At 50.5% G+C, this 18,452-nt stretch overlaps 11 non-coding genes across 11 annotated transcripts; all 11 read right to left on the bottom strand.

Annotated features, from left to right (window-relative positions):
- Positions 1 to 28: 28 nt before the first annotated feature.
- TRNAL-CAG (transfer RNA leucine (anticodon CAG)) lies at positions 29 to 111 on the bottom strand. The gene has a single exon. It is a non-coding gene; the product is annotated as a tRNA-Leu (tRNA).
- A 1,570-nt stretch (positions 112 to 1,681) lies between these two features.
- TRNAL-CAG (transfer RNA leucine (anticodon CAG)) lies at positions 1,682 to 1,764 on the bottom strand. Its single transcript has one exon. It is a non-coding gene; the product is annotated as a tRNA-Leu (tRNA).
- A 2,116-nt stretch (positions 1,765 to 3,880) lies between these two features.
- Positions 3,881 to 3,963, bottom strand: TRNAL-CAG (transfer RNA leucine (anticodon CAG)). The gene has a single exon. It is a non-coding gene; the product is annotated as a tRNA-Leu (tRNA).
- Positions 3,964 to 5,529: 1,566 nt separating this feature from the next.
- TRNAL-CAG (transfer RNA leucine (anticodon CAG)) lies at positions 5,530 to 5,612 on the bottom strand. The gene has a single exon. It is a non-coding gene; the product is annotated as a tRNA-Leu (tRNA).
- Positions 5,613 to 6,632: 1,020 nt separating this feature from the next.
- Positions 6,633 to 6,715, bottom strand: TRNAL-CAG (transfer RNA leucine (anticodon CAG)). Its single transcript has one exon. It is a non-coding gene; the product is annotated as a tRNA-Leu (tRNA).
- Positions 6,716 to 8,285: 1,570 nt separating this feature from the next.
- On the bottom strand, positions 8,286 to 8,368 carry TRNAL-CAG (transfer RNA leucine (anticodon CAG)). The gene has a single exon. It is a non-coding gene; the product is annotated as a tRNA-Leu (tRNA).
- A 2,116-nt stretch (positions 8,369 to 10,484) lies between these two features.
- Positions 10,485 to 10,567, bottom strand: TRNAL-CAG (transfer RNA leucine (anticodon CAG)). The gene has a single exon. It is a non-coding gene; the product is annotated as a tRNA-Leu (tRNA).
- Positions 10,568 to 12,133: 1,566 nt separating this feature from the next.
- TRNAL-CAG (transfer RNA leucine (anticodon CAG)) lies at positions 12,134 to 12,216 on the bottom strand. Its single transcript has one exon. It is a non-coding gene; the product is annotated as a tRNA-Leu (tRNA).
- Positions 12,217 to 13,782: 1,566 nt separating this feature from the next.
- On the bottom strand, positions 13,783 to 13,865 carry TRNAL-CAG (transfer RNA leucine (anticodon CAG)). The gene has a single exon. It is a non-coding gene; the product is annotated as a tRNA-Leu (tRNA).
- Positions 13,866 to 15,431: 1,566 nt separating this feature from the next.
- On the bottom strand, positions 15,432 to 15,514 carry TRNAL-CAG (transfer RNA leucine (anticodon CAG)). The gene has a single exon. It is a non-coding gene; the product is annotated as a tRNA-Leu (tRNA).
- Positions 15,515 to 16,534: 1,020 nt separating this feature from the next.
- Positions 16,535 to 16,617, bottom strand: TRNAL-CAG (transfer RNA leucine (anticodon CAG)). Its single transcript has one exon. It is a non-coding gene; the product is annotated as a tRNA-Leu (tRNA).
- Positions 16,618 to 18,452: the final 1,835 nt, after the last annotated feature.

Below are 18,452 nucleotides of genomic sequence, written 5' to 3'. Positions count from 1 at the left end.
CATGAAAAGTAAAAACCCATTTCAGGCATGTCAGAAGTGGGATTCGAACCCACGCCTCCAGAGGAGACTGCGACCTGAACGCAGCGCCTTAGACCACTCGGCCATCCTGACTCTGCCTTAGGCGCTCGCCTGAATCGGCTTAGAGGCTATGTTGGCAAGTCTTTGACCACACTTAAATCCTCTTGGATTTCCTAAAATGTCTCCACAGTCTGCCAGGAATATACTCTCGCGCATCCCACCCACCCCTCCTAACCCACCACCCTCCCCATCCATTTTAAAAATGTCACTTCATTCCCACTAGGCCCAGTTAAAAGGACAACACATTGGGTTCTTTATGCATTTTTTCCAAAGGCAAAATGTCGCGGTGCGCCCGTTTGCATGTCCACAAGGCCGGCCCAGTCCAAAGATGGTTTTTCACTGGAGTTCACTTTCCCAAAAAAGAAGCGAGGAAATACAGGAAGCACTGGAAATCAACCATGAGGCCTGCAGTGCGTGCTCCAACTCCATCTCCCTGTTCCAGAAAGCCTTGGCCAGCAGTTATAGGACGCCTGGAATGTTACAATCAAATGAAAAGAAAAAATCTGTTACAGACATGTCAGAGGTGGGATTCGAACCCACTGCGACCTGAACGCAGCGCCTTAGACCACTCGGCCATCCTGACTCTGCCATTTGCACCCCTCAGATGCGGCTTAGAGGCAATGTTGGAAAGTCTCAAAGACCACCCGCCTAAAATCATCTCCTATTGCATTAAAGTCTCCCAATTCCTCCCAAAAGAATAATCACAGGCAGGGCAGCACTCATACAACGACTACTGGCACAGACGTGCAGGGTTCAATCCCTATGTACAGCAGCTACTTGTCACAAGCACACATGAGTCTTTCATGTTTCTGCAGAACGGTGCTGCCTGCCACCTGTTAACAGACACAAGCAACTACACCTCAGGAAATAGGAAGGCAGGAGGCGGGCTGGTTTATGCAAATAAAAGCATGCACTGTGTCCAACCCTTCAGGAGGTTCAGGCAGTGTGCTAGAGCCTTCTTGGTCACAAGAGGTTGGGCACTAGTGCCGGGGAGCCTGTTTAGGCTGAAAGGACTGTGTATGGGCCGGCCTGATCTCCCTGTACTCCTGCACAGGACTCACTCTAAATTACAGGGCTAAAGAGTTCTGCCAGCAAAGCCTATATACAATGGCCGTTCGTGGCCGTTTGGGCAGGCAGGTGGTTGGTTGGGCAGAGGGCGAGGAGGAAGAACTGTGTTCACTCCTCTGCCTGCCTTTTTACCTCTCGCTTCCCCCCACTCACTCCTCCATCTGCCTCCCACTATGTCACACTAACTTTCCACCTGACCCCCATTTCAAATAGGTCACTTCATTCCAACTAGGCCCAGTGAAAAGGACAAGACGTTGGGTTCTTTATGCATTTTTTCCAAAGACAAAATGCCGCGCTGCGCCCATTTGCAAGTCCACAAAGCTAGCACAGTCCTAAGACGGTTTTTCATTTAAGCACTGTAGTACACCTGCCAAAAGGGCAGTCAAGCATTCCAGGACCAACTGCAGACCTAGCTGGAGGACGGGAGTGTGTGGAGCAAGCTCCAACTCCATCTCCCTGTTCCAGAAATCCGTGGCCGGCAGTTATAGGAAGCGTGGAATGCAATCACATGAAAAGTAAAAACCCATTTCAGGCATGTCAGAAGTGGGATTCGAACCCACGCCTCCAGAGGAGACTGCGACCTGAACGCAGCGCCTTAGACCACTCGGCCATCCTGACTCTGCCTTAGGCGCTCGCCTGAATCGGCTTAGAGGCTATGTTGGCAAGTCTTTGACCACACTTAAATCCTCTTGGATTTCCTAAAATGTCTCCACAGTCTGCCAGGAATATACTCTCGCGCATCCCACCCACCCCTCCTAACCCACCACCCTCCCCATCCATTTTAAAAATGTCACTTCATTCCCACTAGGCCCAGTTAAAAGGACAACACATTGGGTTCTTTATGCATTTTTTCCAAAGGCAAAATGTCGCGGTGCGCCCGTTTGCATGTCCACAAGGCCGGCCCAGTCCAAAGATGGTTTTTCACTGGAGTTCACTTTCCCAAAAAAGAAGCGAGGAAATACAGGAAGCACTGGAAATCAACCATGAGGCCTGCAGTGCGTGCTCCAACTCCATCTCCCTGTTCCAGAAAGCCTTGGCCAGCAGTTATAGGACGCCTGGAATGTTACAATCAAATGAAAAGAAAAAATCTGTTACAGACATGTCAGAGGTGGGATTCGAACCCACTGCGACCTGAACGCAGCGCCTTAGACCACTCGGCCATCCTGACTCTGCCATTTGCACCCCTCAGATGCGGCTTAGAGGCAATGTTGGAAAGTCTCAAAGACCACCCGCCTAAAATCCTCTCCTATTGCATTAAAGTCTCCCAATTCCTCCCAAAAGAATAATCACAGGCAGGGCAGCACTCATACAACGACTACTGGCACAGACGTGCAGGGTTCAATCCCTATGTACAGCAGCTACTTGTCACAAGCACACATGAGTCTTTCATGTTTCTGCAGAACGGTGCTGCCTGCCACCTGTTAACAGACACAAGCAACTACACCTCAGGAAATAGGAAGGCAGGAGGCGGGCTGGTTTATGCAAATAAAAGCATGCACTGTGTCCAACCCTTCAGGAGGTTCAGGCAGTGTGCTAGAGCCTTCTTGGTCACAAGAGGTTGGGCACTAGTCCCGGGGAGCCTGTTTAGGCTCAAAGGACTGTGTATGGGCCGGCCTGATCTCCCTGTACTCCTGCACAGGACTCACTCTAAATGACAGGGCTAGAGAGTTCTGCCAGCAAAGCCTATATACAATGGCCGTTCGTGGCCGTTTGGGCAGGCAGGTGGTTGGTTGGGCAGAGGGCGAGGAGGAAGAACTGTGTTCACTCCTCTGCCTGCCTTTTTACCTCTCGCTTCCCCCCACTCACTCCTCCATCTGCCTCCCACTATGTCACACTAACTTTCCTCCTGACCTCCATTTCAAATAGGTCACTTCATTCCAACTAGGCCCAGTGAAAAGGACAAGACGTTGGGTTCTTTATGCATTTTTTCCAAAGACAAAATGCCGCGCTGCGCCCATTTGCAAGTCCACAAAGCTAGCACAGTCCTAAGACGGTTTTTCATTTAAGCACTGTAGTACACCTGCCAAAAGGGCAGTGAAGCATTCCAGGACGAACTGCAGACCTAGCTGGAGGACGGGAGTGTGTGGAGCAAGCTCCAACTCCATCTCCCTGTTCCAGAAGTCCGAGGCCGGCAGTTATAGGAAGCGTGGAATGCAATCACATGAAAAGTAAAAACCCGTTTCAGGCATGTCAGAAGTGGGATTCGAACCCAGACCTGAACGCAGCACCTTAGATCACTCGGCCATCCTGACTCTGCCTTAGGCGCTTGCCTGAATCGGCTTAGAGGCTATGTTGGCAAGTCTTTGACCACACTTAAATCCTCTTGGATTTCCTAAAATGTCTCCACAGTCTGCCAGGAATATACTCTTGCGCATCCCACCCACCCCTCCTAACCCACCACCCTCCCCATCCATTTTAAAAATGTCACTTCATTCCCACTAGGCCCAGTTAAAAGGACAACACATTGGGTTCTTTATGCATTTTTTCCAAAGGCAAAATGTCGCGGTGCGCCCGTTTGCATGTCCACAAGGCCGGCCCAGTCCAAAGATGGTTTTTCACTGGAGTTCACTTTCCCAAAAAAGAAGCGAGGAAATACAGGAAGCACTGGAAATCAACCATGAGGCCTGCAGTGCGTGCTCCAACTCCATCTCCCTGTTCCAGAAAGCCTTGGCCAGCAGTTATAGGACGCCTGGAATGTTACAATCAAATGAAAAGAAAAATTCTGTTACAGACATGTCAGAAGTGGGATTCGAACCCACGCCTCCAGAGGAGACTGCGACCTGAACGCAGCGCCTTAGACCACTCGGCCATCCTGACTCTGCCATTTGCACCCCTCAGATGCGGCTTAGAGGCAATGTTGGAAAGTCTCAAAGACCACCCGCCTAAAATCCTCTCCTATTGCATTAAAGTCTCCCAATTCCTCCCAAAAGAATAATCACAGGCAGGGCAGCACTCATACAACGACTACTGGCACAGACGTGCAGGGTTCAATCCCTATGTACAGCAGCTACTTGTCACAAGCACACATGAGTCTTTCATGTTTCTGCAGAACGGTGCTGCCTGCCACCTGTTAACAGACACAAGCAACTACACCTCAGGAAATAGGAAGGCAGGAGGCGGGCTGGTTTATGCAAATAAAAGCATGCACTGTGTCCAACCCTTCAGGAGGTTCAGGCAGTGTGCTAGAGCCTTCTTGGTCACAAGAGGTTGGGCACTAGTCCCGGGGAGCCTGTTTAGGCTGAAAGGACTGTGTATGGGCCGGCCTGATCTCCCTGTACTCCTGCACAGGACTCACTCTAAATGATAGGGCTAAAGAGTTCTGCCAGCAAAGCCTATATACAATGGCCGTTCGGGGCCGTTTGGGCAGACAGGTGGTTGGTTGGGCAGAGGGCGAGGAGGAAGAACTGTGTTCACTCCTCTGCCTGCCTTTTTACCTCTCGCTTCCCCCCACTCACTCCTCCATCTGCCTCCCACTATGTCACACTAACTTTCCTCCTGACCTCCATTTCAAATAGGTCACTTCATTCCAACTAGGCCCAGTGAAAAGGACAAGACGTTGGGTTCTTTATGCATTTTTTCCAAAGACAAAATGCTGCGCTGCGCCCATTTGCAAGTCCACAAAGCTAGCACAGTCCTAAGACGGTTTTTCATTTAAGCACTGTAGTACACCTGCCAAAAGGGCAGTGAAGCATTCCAGGACGAACTGCAGACCTAGCTGGAGGACGGGAGTGTGTGGAGCAAGCTCCAACTCCATCTCCCTGTTCCAGAAGTCCGTGGCCGGCAGTTATAGGAAGCGTGGAATGCAATCACATGAAAAGTAAAAACCCGTTTCAGGCATGTCAGAAGTGGGATTCGAACCCAGACCTGAACGCAGCACCTTAGACCACTCGGCCATCCTGACTCTGCCTTAGGCGCTCGCCTGAATCGGCTTAGAGGCTATGTTGGCAAGTCTTTGACCACACTTAAATCCTCTTGGATTTCCTAAAATGTCTCCACAGTCTGCCAGGAATATACTCTCGCGCATCCCACCCACCCCTCCTAACCCACCACCCTCCCCATCCATTTTAAAAATGTCACTTCATTCCCACTAGGCCCAGTTAAAAGGACAACACATTGGGTTCTTTATGCATTTTTTCCAAAGGCAAAATGTCGCGGTGCGCCCGTTTGCATGTCCACAAGGCCGGCCCAGTCCAAAGATGGTTTTTCACTGGAGTTCACTTTCCCAAAAAAGAAGCGAGGAAATACAGGAAGCACTGGAAATCAACCATGAGGCCTGCAGTGCGTGCTCCAACTCCATCTCCCTGTTCCAGAAAGCCTTGGCCAGCAGTTATAGGACGCCTGGAATGTTACAATCAAATGAAAAGAAAAATTCTGTTACAGACATGTCAGAAGTGGGATTCGAACCCACGCCTCCAGAGGAGACTGCGACCTGAACGCAGCTCCTTAGACCACTCGGCCATTCTGACTCTGCCATTCGGACCCCTCAGATGCGGCTTAGAGGCAATGTTGGAAAGTCTCAAAGACCACCCGCCTAAAATCCTCTCCTATTGCATTAAAGTCTCCCAATTCCTCCCAAAAGAATAATCACAGGCAGAGCAGCACTCATACAACGACTACTGGCACAGACGTGCAGGGTTCAATCCCTATGTACAGCAGCTACTTGTCACAAGCACACATGAGTCTTTCATGTTTCTGCAGAACGGTGCTGCCTGCCACCTGTTAACAGACACAAGCAACTACACCTCAGGAAATAGGAAGGCAGGAGGCGGGCTGGTTTATGCAAATAAAAGCATGCACTGTGTCCAACCCTTCAGGAGGTTCAGGCAGTGTGCTAGAGCCTTCTTGGTCACAAGAGGTTGGGCACTAGTGCCGGGGAGCCTGTTTAGGCTGAAAGGACTGTGTATGGGCCGGCCTGATCTCCCTGTACTCCTGCACAGGACTCACTCTAAATTACAGGGCTAAAGAGTTCTGCCAGCAAAGCCTATATACAATGGCCGTTCGTGGCCGTTTGGGCAGGCAGGTGGTTGGTTGGGCAGAGGGCGAGGAGGAAGAACTGTGTTCACTCCTCTGCCTGCCTTTTTACCTCTCGCTTCCCCCCACTCACTCCTCCATCTGCCTCCCACTATGTCACACTAACTTTCCACCTGACCCCCATTTCAAATAGGTCACTTCATTCCAACTAGGCCCAGTGAAAAGGACAAGACGTTGGGTTCTTTATGCATTTTTTCCAAAGACAAAATGCCGCGCTGCGCCCATTTGCAAGTCCACAAAGCTAGCACAGTCCTAAGACGGTTTTTCATTTAAGCACTGTAGTACACCTGCCAAAAGGGCAGTCAAGCATTCCAGGACCAACTGCAGACCTAGCTGGAGGACGGGAGTGTGTGGAGCAAGCTCCAACTCCATCTCCCTGTTCCAGAAATCCGTGGCCGGCAGTTATAGGAAGCGTGGAATGCAATCACATGAAAAGTAAAAACCCATTTCAGGCATGTCAGAAGTGGGATTCGAACCCACGCCTCCAGAGGAGACTGCGACCTGAACGCAGCGCCTTAGACCACTCGGCCATCCTGACTCTGCCTTAGGCGCTCGCCTGAATCGGCTTAGAGGCTATGTTGGCAAGTCTTTGACCACACTTAAATCCTCTTGGATTTCCTAAAATGTCTCCACAGTCTGCCAGGAATATACTCTCGCGCATCCCACCCACCCCTCCTAACCCACCACCCTCCCCATCCATTTTAAAAATGTCACTTCATTCCCACTAGGCCCAGTTAAAAGGACAACACATTGGGTTCTTTATGCATTTTTTCCAAAGGCAAAATGTCGCGGTGCGCCCATTTGCATGTCCACAAGGCCGGCCCAGTCCAAAGATGGTTTTTCACTGGAGTTCACTTTCCCAAAAAAGAAGCGAGGAAATACAGGAAGCACTGGAAATCAACCATGAGGCCTGCAGTGCGTGCTCCAACTCCATCTCCCTGTTCCAGAAAGCCTTGGCCAGCAGTTATAGGACGCCTGGAATGTTACAATCAAATGAAAAGAAAAAATCTGTTACAGACATGTCAGAGGTGGGATTCGAACCCACTGCGACCTGAACGCAGCGCCTTAGACCACTCGGCCATCCTGACTCTGCCATTTGCACCCCTCAGATGCGGCTTAGAGGCAATGTTGGAAAGTCTCAAAGACCACCCGCCTAAAATCCTCTCCTATTGCATTAAAGTCTCCCAATTCCTCCCAAAAGAATAATCACAGGCAGGGCAGCACTCATACAACGACTACTGGCACAGACGTGCAGGGTTCAATCCCTATGTACAGCAGCTACTTGTCACAAGCACACATGAGTCTTTCATGTTTCTGCAGAACGGTGCTGCCTGCCACCTGTTAACAGACACAAGCAACTACACCTCAGGAAATAGGAAGGCAGGAGGCGGGCTGGTTTATGCAAATAAAAGCATGCACTGTGTCCAACCCTTCAGGAGGTTCAGGCAGTGTGCTAGAGCCTTCTTGGTCACAAGAGGTTGGGCACTAGTGCCGGGGAGCCTGTTTAGGCTGAAAGGACTGTGTATGGGCCGGCCTGATCTCCCTGTACTCCTGCACAGGACTCACTCTAAATTACAGGGCTAAAGAGTTCTGCCAGCAAAGCCTATATACAATGGCCGTTCGTGGCCGTTTGGGCAGGCAGGTGGTTGGTTGGGCAGAGGGCGAGGAGGAAGAACTGTGTTCACTCCTCTGCCTGCCTTTTTACCTCTCGCTTCCCCCCACTCACTCCTCCATCTGCCTCCCACTATGTCACACTAACTTTCCACCTGACCCCCATTTCAAATAGGTCACTTCATTCCAACTAGGCCCAGTGAAAAGGACAAGACGTTGGGTTCTTTATGCATTTTTTCCAAAGACAAAATGCCGCGCTGCGCCCATTTGCAAGTCCACAAAGCTAGCACAGTCCTAAGACGGTTTTTCATTTAAGCACTGTAGTACACCTGCCAAAAGGGCAGTCAAGCATTCCAGGACCAACTGCAGACCTAGCTGGAGGACGGGAGTGTGTGGAGCAAGCTCCAACTCCATCTCCCTGTTCCAGAAATCCGTGGCCGGCAGTTATAGGAAGCGTGGAATGCAATCACATGAAAAGTAAAAACCCATTTCAGGCATGTCAGAAGTGGGATTCGAACCCACGCCTCCAGAGGAGACTGCGACCTGAACGCAGCGCCTTAGACCACTCGGCCATCCTGACTCTGCCTTAGGCGCTCGCCTGAATCGGCTTAGAGGCTATGTTGGCAAGTCTTTGACCACACTTAAATCCTCTTGGATTTCCTAAAATGTCTCCACAGTCTGCCAGGAATATACTCTCGCGCATCCCACCCACCCCTCCTAACCCACCACCCTCCCCATCCATTTTAAAAATGTCACTTCATTCCCACTAGGCCCAGTTAAAAGGACAACACATTGGGTTCTTTATGCATTTTTTCCAAAGGCAAAATGTCGCGGTGCGCCCGTTTGCATGTCCACAAGGCCGGCCCAGTCCAAAGATGGTTTTTCACTGGAGTTCACTTTCCCAAAAAAGAAGCGAGGAAATACAGGAAGCACTGGAAATCAACCATGAGGCCTGCAGTGCGTGCTCCAACTCCATCTCCCTGTTCCAGAAAGCCTTGGCCAGCAGTTATAGGACGCCTGGAATGTTACAATCAAATGAAAAGAAAAAATCTGTTACAGACATGTCAGAGGTGGGATTCGAACCCACTGCGACCTGAACGCAGCGCCTTAGACCACTCGGCCATCCTGACTCTGCCATTTGCACCCCTCAGATGCGGCTTAGAGGCAATGTTGGAAAGTCTCAAAGACCACCCGCCTAAAATCCTCTCCTATTGCATTAAAGTCTCCCAATTCCTCCCAAAAGAATAATCACAGGCAGGGCAGCACTCATACAACGACTACTGGCACAGACGTGCAGGGTTCAATCCCTATGTACAGCAGCTACTTGTCACAAGCACACATGAGTCTTTCATGTTTCTGCAGAACGGTGCTGCCTGCCACCTGTTAACAGACACAAGCAACTACACCTCAGGAAATAGGAAGGCAGGAGGCGGGCTGGTTTATGCAAATAAAAGCATGCACTGTGTCCAACCCTTCAGGAGGTTCAGGCAGTGTGCTAGAGCCTTCTTGGTCACAAGAGGTTGGGCACTAGTCCCGGGGAGCCTGTTTAGGCTGAAAGGACTGTGTATGGGCCGGCCTGATCTCCCTGTACTCCTGCACAGGACTCACTCTAAATGACAGGGCTAGAGAGTTCTGCCAGCAAAGCCTATATACAATGGCCGTTCGTGGCCGTTTGGGCAGGCAGGTGGTTGGTTGGGCAGAGGGCGAGGAGGAAGAACTGTGTTCACTCCTCTGCCTGCCTTTTTACCTCTCGCTTCCCCCCACTCACTCCTCCATCTGCCTCCCACTATGTCACACTAACTTTCCTCCTGACCTCCATTTCAAATAGGTCACTTCATTCCAACTAGGCCCAGTGAAAAGGACAAGACGTTGGGTTCTTTATGCATTTTTTCCAAAGACAAAATGCCGCGCTGCGCCCATTTGCAAGTCCACAAAGCTAGCACAGTCCTAAGACGGTTTTTCATTTAAGCACTGTAGTACACCTGCCAAAAGGGCAGTGAAGCATTCCAGGACGAACTGCAGACCTAGCTGGAGGACGGGAGTGTGTGGAGCAAGCTCCAACTCCATCTCCCTGTTCCAGAAGTCCGAGGCCGGCAGTTATAGGAAGCGTGGAATGCAATCACATGAAAAGTAAAAACCCGTTTCAGGCATGTCAGAAGTGGGATTCGAACCCAGACCTGAACGCAGCACCTTAGATCACTCGGCCATCCTGACTCTGCCTTAGGCGCTTGCCTGAATCGGCTTAGAGGCTATGTTGGCAAGTCTTTGACCACACTTAAATCCTCTTGGATTTCCTAAAATGTCTCCACAGTCTGCCAGGAATATACTCTTGCGCATCCCACCCACCCCTCCTAACCCACCACCCTCCCCATCCATTTTAAAAATGTCACTTCATTCCCACTAGGCCCAGTTAAAAGGACAACACATTGGGTTCTTTATGCATTTTTTCCAAAGGCAAAATGTCGCGGTGCGCCCGTTTGCATGTCCACAAGGCCGGCCCAGTCCAAAGATGGTTTTTCACTGGAGTTCACTTTCCCAAAAAAGAAGCGAGGAAATACAGGAAGCACTGGAAATCAACCATGAGGCCTGCAGTGCGTGCTCCAACTCCATCTCCCTGTTCCAGAAAGCCTTGGCCAGCAGTTATAGGACGCCTGGAATGTTACAATCAAATGAAAAGAAAAATTCTGTTACAGACATGTCAGAAGTGGGATTCGAACCCACGCCTCCAGAGGAGACTGCGACCTGAACGCAGCGCCTTAGACCACTCGGCCATCCTGACTCTGCCATTTGCACCCCTCAGATGCGGCTTAGAGGCAATGTTGGAAAGTCTCAAAGACCACCCGCCTAAAATCCTCTCCTATTGCATTAAAGTCTCCCAATTCCTCCCAAAAGAATAATCACAGGCAGGGCAGCACTCATACAACGACTACTGGCACAGACGTGCAGGGTTCAATCCCTATGTACAGCAGCTACTTGTCACAAGCACACATGAGTCTTTCATGTTTCTGCAGAACGGTGCTGCCTGCCACCTGTTAACAGACACAAGCAACTACACCTCAGGAAATAGGAAGGCAGGAGGCGGGCTGGTTTATGCAAATAAAAGCATGCACTGTGTCCAACCCTTCAGGAGGTTCAGGCAGTGTGCTAGAGCCTTCTTGGTCACAAGAGGTTGGGCACTAGTCCCGGGGAGCCTGTTTAGGCTGAAAGGACTGTGTATGGGCCGGCCTGATCTCCCTGTACTCCTGCACAGGACTCACTCTAAATGATAGGGCTAAAGAGTTCTGCCAGCAAAGCCTATATACAATGGCCGTTCGGGGCCGTTTGGGCAGACAGGTGGTTGGTTGGGCAGAGGGCGAGGAGGAAGAACTGTGTTCACTCCTCTGCCTGCCTTTTTACCTCTCGCTTCCCCCCACTCACTCCTCCATCTGCCTCCCACTATGTCACACTAACTTTCCTCCTGACCTCCATTTCAAATAGGTCACTTCATTCCAACTAGGCCCAGTGAAAAGGACAAGACGTTGGGTTCTTTATGCATTTTTTCCAAAGACAAAATGCTGCGCTGCGCCCATTTGCAAGTCCACAAAGCTAGCACAGTCCTAAGACGGTTTTTCATTTAAGCACTGTAGTACACCTGCCAAAAGGGCAGTGAAGCATTCCAGGACGAACTGCAGACCTAGCTGGAGGACGGGAGTGTGTGGAGCAAGCTCCAACTCCATCTCCCTGTTCCAGAAGTCCGTGGCCGGCAGTTATAGGAAGCGTGGAATGCAATCACATGAAAAGTAAAAACCCGTTTCAGGCATGTCAGAAGTGGGATTCGAACCCAGACCTGAACGCAGCACCTTAGACCACTCGGCCATCCTGACTCTGCCTTAGGCGCTCGCCTGAATCGGCTTAGAGGCTATGTTGGCAAGTCTTTGACCACACTTAAATCCTCTTGGATTTCCTAAAATGTCTCCACAGTCTGCCAGGAATATACTCTCGCGCATCCCACCCACCCCTCCTAACCCACCACCCTCCCCATCCATTTTAAAAATGTCACTTCATTCCCACTAGGCCCAGTTAAAAGGACAACACATTGGGTTCTTTATGCATTTTTTCCAAAGGCAAAATGTCGCGGTGCGCCCGTTTGCATGTCCACAAGGCCGGCCCAGTCCAAAGATGGTTTTTCACTGGAGTTCACTTTCCCAAAAAAGAAGCGAGGAAATACAGGAAGCACTGGAAATCAACCATGAGGCCTGCAGTGCGTGCTCCAACTCCATCTCCCTGTTCCAGAAAGCCTTGGCCAGCAGTTATAGGACGCCTGGAATGTTACAATCAAATGAAAAGAAAAATTCTGTTACAGACATGTCAGAAGTGGGATTCGAACCCACGCTTCCAGAGGAGACTGCGACCTGAACGCAGCGCCTTAGACCACTCGGCCATCCTGACTCTGCCATTTGCACCCCTCAGATGCGGCTTAGAGGCAATGTTGGAAAGTCTCAAAGACCACCCGCCTAAAATCCTCTCCTATTGCATTAAAGTCTCCCAATTCCTCCCAAAAGAATAATCACAGGCAGGGCAGCACTCATACAACGACTACTGGCACAGACGTGCAGGGTTCAATCCCTATGTACAGCAGCTACTTGTCACAAGCACACATGAGTCTTTCATGTTTCTGCAGAACGGTGCTGCCTGCCACCTGTTAACAGACACAAGCAACTACACCTCAGGAAATAGGAAGGCAGGAGGCGGGCTGGTTTATGCAAATAAAAGCATGCACTGTGTCCAACCCTTCAGGAGGTTCAGGCAGTGTGCTAGAGCCTTCTTGGTCACAAGAGGTTGGGCACTAGTCCCGGGGAGCCTGTTTAGGCTGAAAGGACTGTGTATGGGCCGGCCTGATCTCCCTGTACTCCTGCACAGGACTCACTCTAAATGACAGGGCTAAAGAGTTCTGCCAGCAAAGCCTATATACAATGGCCGTTCGTGGCCGTTTGGGCAGGCAGGTGGTTGGTTGGGCAGAGGGCGAGGAGGAAGAACTGTGTTCACTCCTCTGCCTGCCTTTTTACCTCTCGCTTCCCCCCACTCACTCCTCCATCTGCCTCCCACTATGTCACACTAACTTTCCACCTGACCCCCATTTCAAATAGGTCACTTCATTCCAACTAGGCCCAGTGAAAAGGACAAGACGTTGGGTTCTTTATGCATTTTTTCCAAAGACAAAATGCCGCGCTGCGCCCATTTGCAAGTCCACAAAGCTAGCACAGTCCTAAGACGGTTTTTCATTTAAGCACTGTAGTACACCTGCCAAAAGGGCAGTGAAGCATTCCAGGACGAACTGCAGACCTAGCTGGAGGACGGGAGTGTGTGGAGCAAGCTCCAACTCCATCTCCCTGTTCCAGAAGTCTGTGGCCGGCAGTTATAGGAAGCGTGGAATGCAATCACATGAAAAGTAAAAACCCGTTTCAGGCATGTCAGAAGTGGGATTCGAACCCAGACCTGAACGCAGCACCTTAGACCACTCGGCCATCCTGACTCTGCCTTAGGCGCTTGCCTGAATCGGCTTAGAGGCTATGTTGGCAAGTCTTTGACCACACTTAAATCCTCTTGGATTTCCTAAAATGTCTCCACAGTCTTCCAGGAATATACTCTCGCGCATCCCACCCACCCCTCCTAACCCACCACCCTCCCCATCCATTTTAAAAATGTCACTTCATTCCCACTAGGCACAGTTAAAAGGACAACACATTGGGTTCTTTATGCATTTTTTCCAAAGGCAAAATGTCGCGGTGCGCCCGTTTGCATGTCCACAAGGCCGGCCCAGTCCAAAGATGGTTTTTCACTGGAGTTCACTTTCCCAAAAAAGAAGCGAGGAAATACAGGAAGCACTGGAAATCAACCATGAGGCCTGCAGTGCGTGCTCCAACTCCATCTCCCTGTTCCAGAAAGCCTTGGCCAGCAGTTATAGGACGCCTGGAATGTTACAATCAAATGAAAAGAAAAATTCTGTTACAGACATGTCAGAAGTGGGATTCGAACCCACGCCTCCAGAGGAGACTGCGACCTGAACGCAGCGTCTTAGACCACTCGGCCATCCTGACTCTGCCATTTGCACCCCTCAGATGCGGCTTAGAGGCAATGTTGGAAAGTCTCAAAGACCACCCGCCTAAAATCCTCTCCTATTGCATTAAAGTCTCCCAATTCCTCCCAAAAGAATAATCACAGGCAGGGCAGCACTCATACAATGACTACTGGCACAGACGTGCAGGGTTCAATCCCTATGTACAGCAGCTACTTGTCACAAGCACACATGAGTCTTTCATGTTTCTGCAGAACGGTGCTGCCTGCCACCTGTTAACAGACACAAGCAACTACACCTCAGGAAATAGGAAGGCAGGAGGCGGGCTGGTTTATGCAAATAAAAGCATGCACTGTGTCCAACCCTTCAGGAGGTTCAGGCAGTGTGCTAGAGCCTTCTTGGTCACAAGAGGTTGGGCACTAGTCCCGGGGAGCCTGTTTAGGCTGAAAGGACTGTGTATGGGCCGGCCTGATCTCCCTGTACTCCTGCACAGGACTCACTCTAAATGACAGGGCTAAAGAGTTCTGCCAGCAAAGCCTATATACAATGGCCGTTCGTGGCCGTTTGGGCAGGCAGGTGGTTGGTTGGGCAGAGGGCAAGGAGGAAGAACTGTGTTCACTCCTCTGCCTGCCTTTTTACCTCTCGCTTCCCCCCACTCACTCCTCCATCTGCCTCCCACTATGTCACACTAACTTTCCTCCTGACCTCCATTTCAAATAGGTCACTTCATTCCAACTAGGCCCAGTGAAAAGGACAAGACGTTGGGTTCTTTATGCATTTTTTCCAAAGACAAAATGCCGCGCTGCGCCCATTTGCAAGTCCACAAAGCTAGCACAGTCCTAAGACGGTTTTTCATTTAAGCACTGTAGTACACCTGCCAAAAGGGCAGTGAAGCATTCCAGGACGAACTGCAGACCTAGCTGGAGGACGGGAGTGTGTGGAGCAAGCTCCAACTCCATCTCCCTGTTCCAGAAGTCCGAGGCCGGCAGTTATAGGAAGCGTGGAATGCAATCACATGAAAAGTAAAAACCTGTTTCAGGCATGTCAGAAGTGGGATTCGAACCCAGACCTGAACGCAGCACCTTAGATCACTCGGCCATCCTGACTCTGCCTTAGGCGCTTGCCTGAATCGGCTTAGAGGCTATGTTGGCAAGTCTTTGACCACACTTAAATCCTCTTGGATTTCCTAAAATGTCTCCACAGTCTGCCAGGAATATACTCTTGCGCATCCCACCCACCCCTCCTAACCCACCACCCTCCCCATCCATTTTAAAAATGTCACTTCATTCCCACTAGGCCCAGTTAAAAGGACAACACATTGGGTTCTTTATGCATTTTTTCCAAAGGCAAAATGTCGCGGTGCGCCCGTTTGCATGTCCACAAGGCCGGCCCAGTCCAAAGATGGTTTTTCACTGGAGTTCACTTTCCCAAAAAAGAAGCGAGGAAATACAGGAAGCACTGGAAATCAACCATGAGGCCTGCAGTGCGTGCTCCAACTCCATCTCCCTGTTCCAGAAAGCCTTGGCCAGCAGTTATAGGACGCCTGGAATGTTACAATCAAATGAAAAGAAAAATTCTGTTACAGACATGTCAGAAGTGGGATTCGAACCCACGCCTCCAGAGGAGACTGCGACCTGAACGCAGCGCCTTAGACCACTCGGCCATCCTGACTCTGCCATTTGCACCCCTCAGATGCGGCTTAGAGGCAATGTTGGAAAGTCTCAAAGACCACCCGCCTAAAATCCTCTCCTATTGCATTAAAGTCTCCCAATTCCTCCCAAAAGAATAATCACAGGCAGGGCAGCACTCATACAACGACTACTGGCACAGACGTGCAGGGTTCAATCCCTATGTACAGCAGCTACTTGTCACAAGCACACATGAGTCTTTCATGTTTCTGCAGAACGGTGCTGCCTGCCACCTGTTAACAGACACAAGCAACTACACCTCAGGAAATAGGAAGGCAGGAGGCGGGCTGGTTTATGCAAATAAAAGCATGCACTGTGTCCAACCCTTCAGGAGGTTCAGGCAGTGTGCTAGAGCCTTCTTGGTCACAAGAGGTTGGGCACTAGTCCCGGGGAGCCTGTTTAGGCTGAAAGGACTGTGTATGGGCCGGCCTGATCTCCCTGTACTCCTGCACAGGACTCACTCTAAATGATAGGGCTAAAGAGTTCTGCCAGCAAAGCCTATATACAATGGCCGTTCGGGGCCGTTTGGGCAGACAGGTGGTTGGTTGGGCAGAGGGCGAGGAGGAAGAACTGTGTTCACTCCTCTGCCTGCCTTTTTACCTCTCGCTTCCCCCCACTCACTCCTCCATCTGCCTCCCACTATGTCACACTAACTTTCCTCCTGACCTCCATTTCAAATAGGTCACTTCATTCCAACTAGGCCCAGTGAAAAGGACAAGACGTTGGGTTCTTTATGCATTTTTTCCAAAGACAAAATGCTGCGCTGCGCCCATTTGCAAGTCCACAAAGCTAGCACAGTCCTAAGACGGTTTTTCATTTAAGCACTGTAGTACACCTGCCAAAAGGGCAGTGAAGCATTCCAGGACGAACTGCAGACCTAGCTGGAGGACGGGAGTGTGTGGAGCAAGCTCCAACTCCATCTCCCTGTTCCAGAAATCCGTGGCCGGCAGTTATAGGAAGCGTGGAATGCAATCACATGAAAAGTAAAAACCCATTTCAGGCATGTCAGAAGTGGGATTCGAACCCACGCCTCCAGAGGAGACTGCGACCTGAACGCAGCGCCTTAGACCACTCGGCCATCCTGACTCTGCCTTAGGCGCTCGCCTGAATCGGCTTAGAGGCTATGTTGGCAAGTCTTTGACCACACTTAAATCCTCTTGGATTTCCTAAAATGTCTCCACAGTCTGCCAGGAATATACTCTCGCGCATCCCACCCACCCCTCCTAACCCACCACCCTCCCCATCCATTTTAAAAATGTCACTTCATTCCCACTAGGCCCAGTTAAAAGGACAACACATTGGGTTCTTTATGCATTTTTTCCAAAGGCAAAATGTCGCGGTGCGCCCGTTTGCATGTCCACAAGGCCGGCCCAGTCCAAAGATGGTTTTTCACTGGAGTTCACTTTCCCAAAAAAGAAGCGAGGAAATACAGGAAGCACTGGAAATCAACCATGAGGCCTGCAGTGCGTGCTCCAACTCCATCTCCCTGTTCCAGAAAGCCTTGGCCAGCAGTTATAGGACGCCTGGAATGTTACAATCAAATGAAAAGAAAAATTCTGTTACAGACATGTCAGAAGTGGGATTCGACCTGAACGCAGCGCCTTAGACCACTCGGCCATCCTGACTCTGCCATTTGCACCCCTCAGATGCGGCTTAGAGGCAATGTTGGAAAGTCTCAAAGACCACCCGCCTAAAATCCTCTCCTATTGCATTAAAGTCTCCCAATTCCTCCCAAAAGAATAATCACAGGCAGGGCAGCACTCATACAACGACTACTGGCACAGACGTGCAGGGTTCAATCCCTATGTACAGCAGCTACTTGTCACAAGCACACATGAGTCTTTCATGTTTCTGCAGAACGGTGCTGCCTGCCACCTGTTAACAGACACAAGCAACTACACCTCAGGAAATAGGAAGGCAGGAGGCGGGCTGGTTTATGCAAATAAAAGCATGCACTGTGTCCAACCCTTCAGGAGGTTCAGGCAGTGTGCTAGAGCCTTCTTGGTCACAAGAGGTTGGGCACTAGTCCCGGGGAGCCTGTTTAGGCTGAAAGGACTGTGTATGGGCCGGCCTGATCTCCCTGTACTCCTGCACAGGACTCACTCTAAATGACAGGGCTAAAGAGTTCTGCCAGCAAAGCCTATATACAATGGCCGTTCGTGGCCGTTTGGGCAGGCAGGTGGTTGGTTGGGCAGAGGGCGAGGAGGAAGAACTGTGTTCACTCCTCTGCCTGCCTTTTTACCTCTCGCTTCCCCCCACTCACTCCTCCATCTGCCTCCCACTATGTCACACTAACTTTCCACCTGACCCCCATTTCAAATAGGTCACTTCATTCCAACTAGGCCCAGTGAAAAGGACAAGACGTTGGGTTCTTTATGCATTTTTTCCAAAGACAAAATGCCGCGCTGCGCCCATTTGCAAGTCCACAAAGCTAGCACAGTCCTAAGACGGTTTTTCATTTAAGCACTGTAGTACACCTGCCAAAAGGGCAGTGAAGCATTCCAGGACGAACTGCAGACCTAGCTGGAGGACGGGAGTGTGTGGAGCAAGCTCCAACTCCATCTCCCTGTTCCAGAAGTCTGTGGCCGGCAGTTATAGGAAGCGTGGAATGCAATCACATGAAAAGTAAAAACCCGTTTCAGGCATGTCAGAAGTGGGATTCGAACCCAGACCTGAACGCAGCACCTTAGACCACTCGGCCATCCTGACTCTGCCTTAGGCGCTTGCCTGAATCGGCTTAGAGGCTATGTTGGCAAGTCTTTGACCACACTTAAATCCTCTTGGATTTCCTAAAATGTCTCCACAGTCTTCCAGGAATATACTCTCGCGCATCCCACCCACCCCTCCTAACCCACCACCCTCCCCATCCATTTTAAAAATGTCACTTCATTCCCACTAGGCACAGTTAAAAGGACAACACA

The sequence above is a fragment of the Ambystoma mexicanum genome, chromosome 11, assembly GCF_040938575.1.
Source record: "Ambystoma mexicanum isolate Mex_15411 chromosome 11, UKY_AmexF1_1, whole genome shotgun sequence".
In the NCBI taxonomy this organism is placed as follows: domain Eukaryota; kingdom Metazoa; phylum Chordata; class Amphibia; order Caudata; family Ambystomatidae; genus Ambystoma; species Ambystoma mexicanum.
The sequence above is the reverse complement of the archived record's forward strand: the minus strand, read 5'-3'. Positions and strand labels throughout refer to the sequence as shown.